General features: G+C 33.8%; 1 pseudogene; it reads left to right on the top strand.

Moving 5' to 3' along the window:
• Positions 1-1,354: 1,354 nt before the first annotated feature.
• Positions 1,355-8,455, top strand: LOC114756050 (DAR GTPase 2, mitochondrial-like; annotated as a pseudogene).
• The last annotated feature ends 2,314 nt before the right edge of the window (positions 8,456-10,769 follow it).

Genomic DNA, 10,769 nt, shown 5'->3' with positions numbered 1-10,769 from the left:
AGACCATTGCCAAAGTTATTTCTTAGATTCATAGCAACCCAATCAGTAAGAGTAGCCGAAAAAAATCGTTGATGGGCAGTAGGTTTTAATATAGCAAGCCATAGTTTTCTTGCATAACTACAATCTCTTAAAACATGGAGAGTATTTTCAACCTCATTTTGGCACCAATCACAATTAGCAGAACATTGTAACCACTTGCTCCTCCACAGATTAGTAGGCAGCCGATTATGAAACACTAACCACATAAAAAATCTAATTCTCTTAGCTCCATTCCACTTCCATAAAAGGTTGTAGGTAGCATTATAAAAAATTGGGTTATTTTTTTCAATCATATTATAAGCACTTCTTATAGAAAAATGACCATGACTTGTTTCACTCCACACCATAACATCATTGCCAAAATTAGCCATTGGAGGAATAACAGCTAACAACAAAGAAATTACCTCATTATTCACCAAACCCTTTAGTTTATCAAGGTGTTCGAACAAGAAGAAACTATGTCGAAAATTTGATGATCTGTGGCGGACGGCTATACTTTTGTTTGGTCAAAATTATTGTAATTGTAATGGAAACTTGTTTCATTGTTGCATTCAGTATTATCTTGCTGATTAATTAGATTATATTAGATTGTGTGTTGCATTTTAGATAATTTTGGATGGGGTTATTATAATTTTGCATTTATTTATACATATATGGCCTTTTTTCGACCTGTTTAAAGGCTTAGGTCTATTTTTTTGTAAAAGCCTATTTTTAGCCTAGGGATGTTAGCTTGTTTATAGTTTTTTTAAAAAAATATAGGCCTTTTGACACGTTTCAGGTTAGACCAGACCTTTATACAAGTCAAACTTAGGCTGAAAAGAAAGCCTTTAACAGGTCATAGGCCATGTTCAAGTTGGTTTGTTACAAGACAAACCTTGCCTGTTAAAGGGAAAGCCTGACCTGGTTTGTTTCTGTTTGTACTAACAAGGGGTCAAACCATTTAAAAAAGATAAAAAAATATTTTTTTCCATTTCTCCTTAATTTCAAAATTCTAATTTAGAAATAATATTTTTTTATTATTTCCCACTTTTTAGATTGAATTTTAGACTTCTTTATCTTCATTTTCCCACGTTAAAGTATTTTTAATTTTCTCCCCCGACAAAACCTTACCTCTCTCTTCGCTCTTTCTCCTCCCTTCTCCATGGTCGCCTCCTCTGGCTCTTCGATGTGGATGATGAAGAAGATGATCTAGAATGAACAAAGCCTCCCAGATCCGTCCTCACCCCAGCAAGTTGTCGACGGCGGCTCAGAATTCACCCTAAGGTTGCTACCTGGTTGCTCTCTGTCTTTGCAGACGGAAATCCGAACCTTGCTGTTTCACTGCAAACGGAAATCCGAACCTTGCAGTCATGGGCACAGCAATGAAGTATCTAAAATGGAACAAAAGAACACAAGGAATATGGTATAGTCCCCATATGGCTGCTGCTTCTCGTGCCATCTTAGAGAGGATCCCATTGGTTGATCTTATCGTGGAACTGAGAGATGCAAGGGTATTCTACTGTTATTATGCTCTCTGCCTACCGAAAATTCTATTATTTCAAGTGCTTGAGATCTAACCTCATTTACTTGAGTTTTTGTCCGTTTTATCCCCCCCCCCCAAAAAAAAAAGTCTATAGTTTATACTTTTTCAAAATTGTTAATTTTTTTTTTAATTTTAGAATTTGGCAGAGTTGATTACAATAATGCTTTGCTGGAGTAACGAGAAATGTGCTTTTTTTTGGGTTTTCTTTTTAATACTTTTTTTAATGAGTGGGATATAACTTTAATAGAAATGGAAATTGAAAAAAATATTTTCTTTCTTCTTTTAATTGTGTGCTAAATGAGGACAAAATTCCTGCTTTGATGGCAATTTTTTTTAAGGATTTTTTCTCTCTCTCCAAATTCCTTTTCCCTGGTTTCTTAGATTACTGTAAGAGAGGCATAAAATTGGCAATATTTTTTAAATTATTGTTTTCACTTTTTAACCTTATTGTTATTTATATCTCTTATTTTAGATTCCATCATCTTCAGAATACGAGATATTGAGAAGCTACCCAACTTCCTCAAGACACATAATAGTGCTGAACAAAATGGATCTTGCTGATCGATCAAAATTACAGGTGACCGAAGCCTCTTGCTTCATTCACTTTGGCATTTGGATTTTCATGGGCTATACTGAAATTATTCTTCTGTTGGATGCATTCAGTTGTATTTGAGTAGGAAAAGAATGAAGAAAATGCAATCTATGAAGGAAAATAATTAAAAATGATGTTGATAGATAAACTTAATTCATCACGATATTCCTAAATTGCATCACTGTGACTACTATTTGTGCCTTCTATTGGAGTTGGACTCAGGTTTGATTGGCAATGCTCTACTGGTTATGTTGTCCACACCCAGTTAGCTTGTTTATTATGCTGTGAGTGCATCTTAAGCTGCTCGTCAATCTCTTCAGTTAATGCCCTGTGTACCTGAAAATTGTGTCACCATGACAACTGTGTGCTTTTACATTGGAGCTGGGCTCAAGTTTGCTTGTCAGTGCTCCCCCAGTTACTTTGTGCACTGCCTGTTAACTTGGTAATTATGCCTTGGATAGATCTTAAGCTGCTTGTCAATCTCTCTGGTTAATGTCTTAGGTTACCTCTAGTTTGGTCATAGGTTGGGATTCACATAGGCTTAGGTGTTGGTGATTATGGACCCTAAACTTTCATCTTTCCTCTTTAACGGTTGGATTCTCTCCCTAAATATGAGTTTTAAGCGGTATAGAAAAGGCATGGAGAATCAAATCCTTAAGAGTTCTTGAGGGAATTCAATTCATAAGGTAGGTTGTGGTTAGGATGGATTCCCTCTCAATATCTTAGCACATTTGTAAAACCATAATGACAAGCACATCGGGGGTAAAGATCAATGTGCGTTTACAATCTATCATGAGATATGCTACTATATATTACAATAATCATAACTATGTACATCATCAACACCTTCCGTGAACAGTAATGGGTAATTGTTTTTCATTATGTATATTTTATTCATTTTGGGTTGTGTTCCTGTTGTCAATCAGCAGCCTAGGGCTTAAATCCAGGTAATGCTTCAAAAATTTCATTTGACACCTTTGTTAACTTACCATTATTTTTGCTGGTATGGCTTTTGCATTTGGTAGATAACTGAAATGGCTTTCAAGTTTTCTTTTGTTATCCTCCCACCATTTCACCATGTGAGTGGGATGAGGTACGCATACTTTGCATGTTATTCCTTGCTGCCTACGTTGGATTGTAATGCTTGAAAATTTAAGGGAAAGTTCTCTTCCTAGTCTTTGATATTAGGCAAGATGGTTGTTCTGGCCTATTTTGATGTTTACTATATGCTATGGCGTTGGTGGTGTCCTTGGTAGACATGCAGAGGGATATTTATGTCTTTCTTTTCTTTTCTTTTCAGTTTGTTATGATTATGATTTTTTTGTTTTGGGCTTTGTCTGTAGATTGCTAGCTTATTATTATTGACCCCTGTATCACTTCTTCCTTTATCTTTGGTCTTCTTAAAATTCTTGTCAAATTACTCTTACATGTTTGTTTATTCAGTGCTGATCTTTTATAGTTATAGAACTTAAAGAGTGGGACTTTTTTCTCATACGTGAAATATCTTCTAGCGAAGATATATTCATTTGGGCTTCTTTCTTCCTCCTTTTGTTCCCGTTTAAAATAATTTCGTGATTCGCCTTGTGAGTAGGAATGGGTGAAATATTTTAGGGAAAGAAACTTGATCTCTTGTGGAGTCAATTCTCATAACAAGGAGAACATCAAGAAGGTAAACAGTTAGATCCTTTTCTGTGAATCCATCAGTTAACGTTCAAGAATTATCTCGTTGCATATATCTAGGGACTGTAATGCAAAGAACATTCATGGTGACAGACTGAAAGTTGTTAATCTGATGAAACTTTAATGTGCAATCTAAATAACAATCAGCTACAAATTTCAAGAACGATTTAATTTTCTGCTGTAATGCTGTTGCTATTATTTTCTTTTCTTTTTCCCCTCTTATCCCTTCATTAATTCTTTTGGAGTTTTCCTCTGCTCCGTTTCACTTTAGGAGGCATGTTTTCCCAACATTCCGTGTTGCTATATAGTGGCAGGGACAGTCTTGTTGACCTGAATCATTAGTTTTTAAACTATTTATTTCAATTAAATATATGTAGTGATATAATAGTTTTGTTTAAAGGAAGGGTTGGGTTAATTAAAATAACTACTTTGCTTTTGCAAAATTGTTTTTGCTGACACTAATTGTATTTTTCCCCCCCTTGGACGTATGTGTCCTAAAATAAAGACAAGGTGAAAATAATTTAAATCTGTTATTCTAAAGTATAGAATTAACAAGATGATTGATTGATTAATCATAAAATGGAGACAAGTTTGGGGAAGGCAAAAAAGGAGAACTTGATCAACTGAAATTAATTTTCAAGTCTCTATTTTATTGTCTCAGAAATGATGTGGTTACAAATAAGGTTTCAGGTGGTGAGGGGATAGGTTGATCTGGCATAATGAGTATCTTGGGTGCTTAGACATTTTCGAAATATGGTAATGGAAATGGCTACAAAGGGAACAGTGACACTGAAAATCATGAAGCAAATCTGACCTTTTTCCTATTTCTTATATCTGGACAACTATAATTCTCGTAATTGATGCGCGTTGATCGTGAACATGAAGTAATTTAAGGACTCTTGGTTTCAGACAGTTTTTAAGCCCAATTCAAAACCAAGTAAGAGAATTGAAGAAGACTGATCATACCGCAACGGTAATGCTTGTTGGTATTCCGAATGTTGGCCAGTCAGCACTTGTTAACTCATTGCATCAAATTGGCAGAATTAGTGCTGCAGGTAGCTAAAATTTCCTTACAATGCTTACAAGCAGCATATGATATGCTAAAATTTTGTGTAACCTGGTGGATGCATGTATTTCAGAAATTTGTAATTTATCTGATTGGTTTTCTTTGTATTCTGTGTCTGTTGTTTTTCAGAGAAGGGAAAATTGAAACACGCAATTGTGAGTCCAGAACCAGGGGAGACCAGAGATATACGAAGTTTTAAGGTGGGCCCTTTATTTTCACTGACTTGTGCTTTCTTGAAGTTTTAGGAAAATTATGAACAACACGTCTCATGGATAAATCAAATTTCAAGTTCATCCTGTTGTGTTGTTAAAAGAATCTGAATTGTTCATCACTACCGTGAAAGTTCAATGAAAATCATGTGTCTCTGACTGCCTTTCTTATAGATGCCTGATGATCCCACTTAAGCTGTTGTATCATTGAATTTAAGTTTGAATTTTCTTGTTCATATTTTTTATTTGGTCATTTTCTAATATTTAGATTAGTAAAATGTGTTATTTGACATGGAATTGAAGTGAGGCGTATTGTAGGGTATATACAAGGGAGGCTATTTTAGGAATTAAAATTACAAATAAGGATATAGGTGGGCTATTTCAGGAAGTAAAAATACAACGAAGGACGAAAAACCCTCTATAGAATTACATATTTTACACTATTTCTAACATTTATCAATTATCATATGTCCAGGCATACTATCTCTTCTGTGATTTCATTTCCACTCACTAAAATTTTTCCATTCAGATTGCTAGCCATCCCAATATTTATGTACTGGACACTCCAGGTGTTGTAGCCCCTGAAATTCCTGATGTTGATGCTTGCTCTAAATTAATTTTAACAGGTATATTTCACTAAGTTTCCTTCTATCCCGAGTTTAGTGTGGTTTAATGGCTGTCACTGTGATTTTCTTACAGGAGTGACTTTTTGGTCCTCCAAATATACATATCGTCAATATGGTCCCCTAAACATAGATGTTGTATTTAACTTCTCCAAAGATTGTTTTTGTTCTCTGGCAGTTCTTGCTTTGAACTCATTGACAGACAGTAATGGGACAGTTAATGTGGCCTGAAAAAATGGATTATGTGGCTGCTAACTGTGCGTAGGACCACCGCTTTACTATTCAAATTTGGTGTATGTTTCAGTTTCCTCGTGTTATTAAGTACTAGCTTTATGAAGACTCTAGGAGCCAAAGGTAGCACATTGGCTTTAGCACAGATGATTCGTGGCATGCCGTGTGTTTGTGGTGACATACCCAGCCACAGGCCATGTCAACCTATGATGTGCCTCTGTAAAATTATTCTTTCCATCGCAACCCATATGACCGAGAGATTTTCAATGCCTTTCTTGTCGCGTAAGAGTAGGACAGCTAAATTGGCTTCAATGAGTACCACTGGTTTTTCTTAGTGGGCTCTCATATGGGCAAGTCTGTGTCTCTGATTTTCCTGAGTTCTGACGTTGTGATGTCAAACATGTAAGCTCCCATTGAAACTCTCCCCTGTAATATTAAAACGCAGGTGAGAAAACACTCAAAAATTTAATGGTCACATCACTTATTCCCTTTGACCACGTCACTTAATTTGTATTTAGTGGAAGGACCATTTAAGTATGTCATGAACTAAACAAAATTGAGAAGTCAAAGGAACCCGCCTTTGCCAAATTAAATGCAGTGGTACATGATAGAAATGACTGTTACTAAAGGCAATGCACTAGCATATTGCAAACACATTACTCAAGGTTTTGGCCTGATTATTTCATAGCTCAGCATTTTAAGATTATCTGGCTATTTCATGTGCTTACATTTCTTCCTTTTTATCCCTAAGCAGGAGCAATCAGGGATAGTTTAATAGCGACAAGAGAAGTTGCTCAATGCTTTTTAGCTATACTCAACAGGAGTGAGCAATACAAGAATTGGGCAAACTTATCAATCAAGGATAACGAAAAGCTGTCTCTTGACTGTACAATGGAGTTTTTGAATAGCTCTGAAATGTGTATGAAGCAGAGAAGGAAAAGCCATACAGATCACACGCAGGTACAAGCTATTTGAAGTAAATTTCTATTTTTCCTCATTATTACGCTGTTTTTCCCCCCCTTCTCATCGATAACTTCCTACCTCTTCGTAAAAAATTACGAATCAACCGAAAGATTAATTAAAAAAAACTATTCTAAAATAAAAGTAACATTGACAAAGTCTGTTAAAACACTAGACCACCAATAGAAAAAGAGGACAAACAACCAATGAAATTCATGCCTTTCAACTTAGATAGGTAATTACGATGGTATGGAGGATGCCTGAAAATTGTTTAATGCGGCAAATGCAGAGGTAAATATAGATCCAAAGAAAGCCACTCCAGGAGACAAGAAGAATAATTGTTACAATGGTGGCGGAAGCAAGGTGATGATGAGCTTGTGTCATTGGGTTGCCTCTGAAAAGGCTGCCATAGGATTTACCATCAGATAGTGAAAATTTGAGTCAGACGGATATTGTTATAATATACACACCTTTTTCTTGGGGAACCTTACTAAATGACCATTTGCATAATTATTTGAGTCGTTAGAGATCTCCTTAATCCTTATCATGTTATAATTGTCAAGGAAGTTAGATAAATTTATAATATCATGTTAGCCAGCTAGTGCAATAAAAGTTAATGTACTATGCGTGTGAAGACCTCCATGCAGAGCTAATCAATAACAGATTGCCTTTCATTATCTTCATCAATAATAAGTCATAATTCTTAATGTTGATGGATAAAGTCATTATTCAAACAGTCTTTGCTTTTCACTGTATAAAACTCAGATGGCGTTTTGTAGGATCATGTAGTTCGCGATGTTCGGTGAACTCTCTTCGAAACAATTTCAGCATATGAAGGGAATACAAATGATGAAGAGGAAATGGAAGCCCTTATTTCTCTACAGTTTGGAGCATTGCAGAAAGCATTTCAGGTTTCTGCTGAATGTCCAGAAGAGGCTAATGTCAAGGTGGGGAAGAAGCTGCTTGATCTTTTCCGTACTGGGTGTCTCGGGCATTATACATTAGATCTTCTTCCTGGAAATATCCAGTACCGAGTATAAGCAATAGAGTTGTGCTGCCTATGGCTATGGACTCTGCAATTGGCAGCAAATTAGATATTCTATGTTGATGATGACTTGATAGTCTACATTAGAATGAGATGGATAGTGGAGGAGAACTAGAATCCGTATGGACAGGTTATTGGATTCACCCCTTGTTCGGATGGATTAAATGATGGAGGAAAGAAAACTAAGGAGTAAAATGACAAAAGAAATGAGTTTTTCCTTATTTGGATGAGGGAGAAAAAGTAGAAGAAAAGAAAAGAAATGTGTGGAAGAAAATGGGTGTGGGGTCCATTTTATTTTCAGTCTATTTTCTTTTCAACTTTTCTTTCCATATATAGAGAAAAAAAGAGGGAAAAATTCACATTCCTTATATATCCTTCTCAAATATAGTTCAATGATTTGATGAATGTTTTCTTTTTAAATTATATGTATAATTACTTTGTAATTCAATAAGATTATCTCACTGGACTATGTCCAAGGTATGAAAAAAGTGGAATTCGCATAAATTACTCTGTATTTCTCCAGCTCTGTAAACTTTTGTGTTAAATTTTTATTATTCATAAATAACTTTAAATAATGTATTATTTGGATACGTTATTATGTTTAACTTAAAAAAACTTATTCACTTGTTAGTTTTAGCTAGAATAATTTAAAATAGAATCAAACCAATCGAACAACCAAAACCAATCAAAATTAATTTAATCATTTCAAATGTTGGTTTAGTTCTGTTTAAATTGTCTCCTTGGTCTTCCCTTGGATTCCCTCTGGCCTGCTACCATGCAATCCCACCTCCTTTCCTTTTAAGTTCCCTCCAGTCTTGTATAAGTTATATTTTTAAAGGTAAATTATGGGAAAAGTACAGAGAAGGATCTAGAGTAAATACTTATTGGTTTTTAATGTAAAATTTAAATGTCGAGTTGATTTTTATTCTATATTTGTTAGCCTTTTCTAAATTACTCTCATTGAAAATTTCTCAATTATAATCAAGTAGAAGAGTGAGGAAGAATATTAAGAAAAATGATCATTGATGTTTTAGAAAAAATATGTTATATTTTATATAATTAACTAACTTATCTAACTTTGATAATTTAATCAAATTAATGAAATATGCCTTACATTAAAGATGAGAGGAGAAATATTTATTATCTAAAAAGATCAAATGTTAACGTATAAACTTGAAAAACACTAAGTTGCCCTTAACTACATTTCCCATGTTTTCTCCCATATTCTGTTAGTAATTCTAATGCGACTTTCTAAGCTTCACTAGATTAAATAAAATTTCTCTCAAATTGTACAACTTGCGCAAATATTTATTGTAAAAAAAAATACACAAACATTATTCTATTATGAAAAAAAATTAGAATTTTATTTTCAGAATCAACACAACATAGATTAAAAATAAGTTATATAATTTTGGAAGAACTTTATGTAAGTTTTAAAAATAAAAATTACATATAATGTTAATAAATTAAAAGATCCAGATAATCTTTATATATTTCATGTGAATTGGTAATCAAACCTTTGTTAGAATTTAGAAAACATTTGTGTGTAAGTCAAAAAAATATTGTAAACAGAAATTTCAATATAATCAGCTAAATCTCAATATGGGTGGGAAAGAAGTTGAATTAACAAATGATGTACGAGGCCATGGAAATGGAAATGATGGATGGTGTTGGTTTTAGTTCTTGTTTTCGTTTTCTTTTTAAAATTATTAAGGCAGGATTTATTTAAGAGGTTTTGTTAGGGTTAATTTAGTATTTTTAAATTGATATCTTAATATTTGGTCCTTCTAGATAATTATGATTTTTATTATCCTTTTTAATAAATACTATTTTTCTAGATCCTTCCCCCTAATTTTCCCATAGATTATCTTTATTTGAGTAAAATAGTCAGATTTCCCTTGTATCTTACAAAGTACCAAAACAAATGGAACATAAACTATTGCCTAGAACCTTAGAAAATACATTATAGGAAATAAACTTTAAAGGAAGAACTTGAAAATCATGTAAAAGTGCAAGTATTTTTTGCCAAATGATCGAAGAGTCATGATGCAAATGTAGGTTTGAGTTGTCGGGAGAGATTTTTCCAACCCATATGATGCGGACATGTGGTTTCTGATCCATTGCTGAAATCCCGTAGTTATATTTCCAAAACGGGAAAGCTCTCAAGCAGTTGAAGAGCAAAGGATACCCAGTTGAGGTGCGTTTTTCTAGATAAATTCCATGACTGCAGAACCTTGCCAGCAAATGAGAATTTGACAAAAATGAGTTGTTGATTTTCTTAAATTATTTTATGGTTGTATTTTTATATTTGTTTATTTTAAGGGCATTAATTTTTTTTTTGGCAAGAAAACAAAATGATAGTATTAAAAAAAGTAGAGTTTTACATAATACAAAAAGTTAGCTTGTTAAAAAAATGATGGAAAAAAATAAGAAAAGAAGACAGAGACAACTTTAACATTACAGCTACTAAAGGCATGAAGTAAGGAAGAGCAGACTTGCAATATTATGCTAGTTGAAGTGGGAGGATCTACTGGGATATGGATAAAGCTTTTGTTAACACAAGTGATTGTTAATGAAGGTATTGATGCTACTTCAAAGAGATTAGAATTATGGATCCAAAATAGAGAGGCTCTAAAACATTGACCAACAAAAGAGATACCAATATCAGAATGACTTTTCCATGAAAACCCCTTCCAGGACAAACAATGATGACACACGATGCCATGACACTAACGGAAATTAATTATTATTCCAAACATAACTTTTTTTAATTATAATAATAAGATTAATTACTACATAATA

Source organism: Neltuma alba, unplaced genomic scaffold (assembly GCF_004799145.2).
Source record: "Neltuma alba isolate B1F8T4 unplaced genomic scaffold, ASM479914v2 tig00010370_pilon, whole genome shotgun sequence".
Taxonomy (NCBI): Eukaryota; Viridiplantae; Streptophyta; class Magnoliopsida; order Fabales; family Fabaceae; genus Neltuma; species Neltuma alba.
This window is presented reverse-complemented; position numbering and strand designations above follow the sequence as displayed.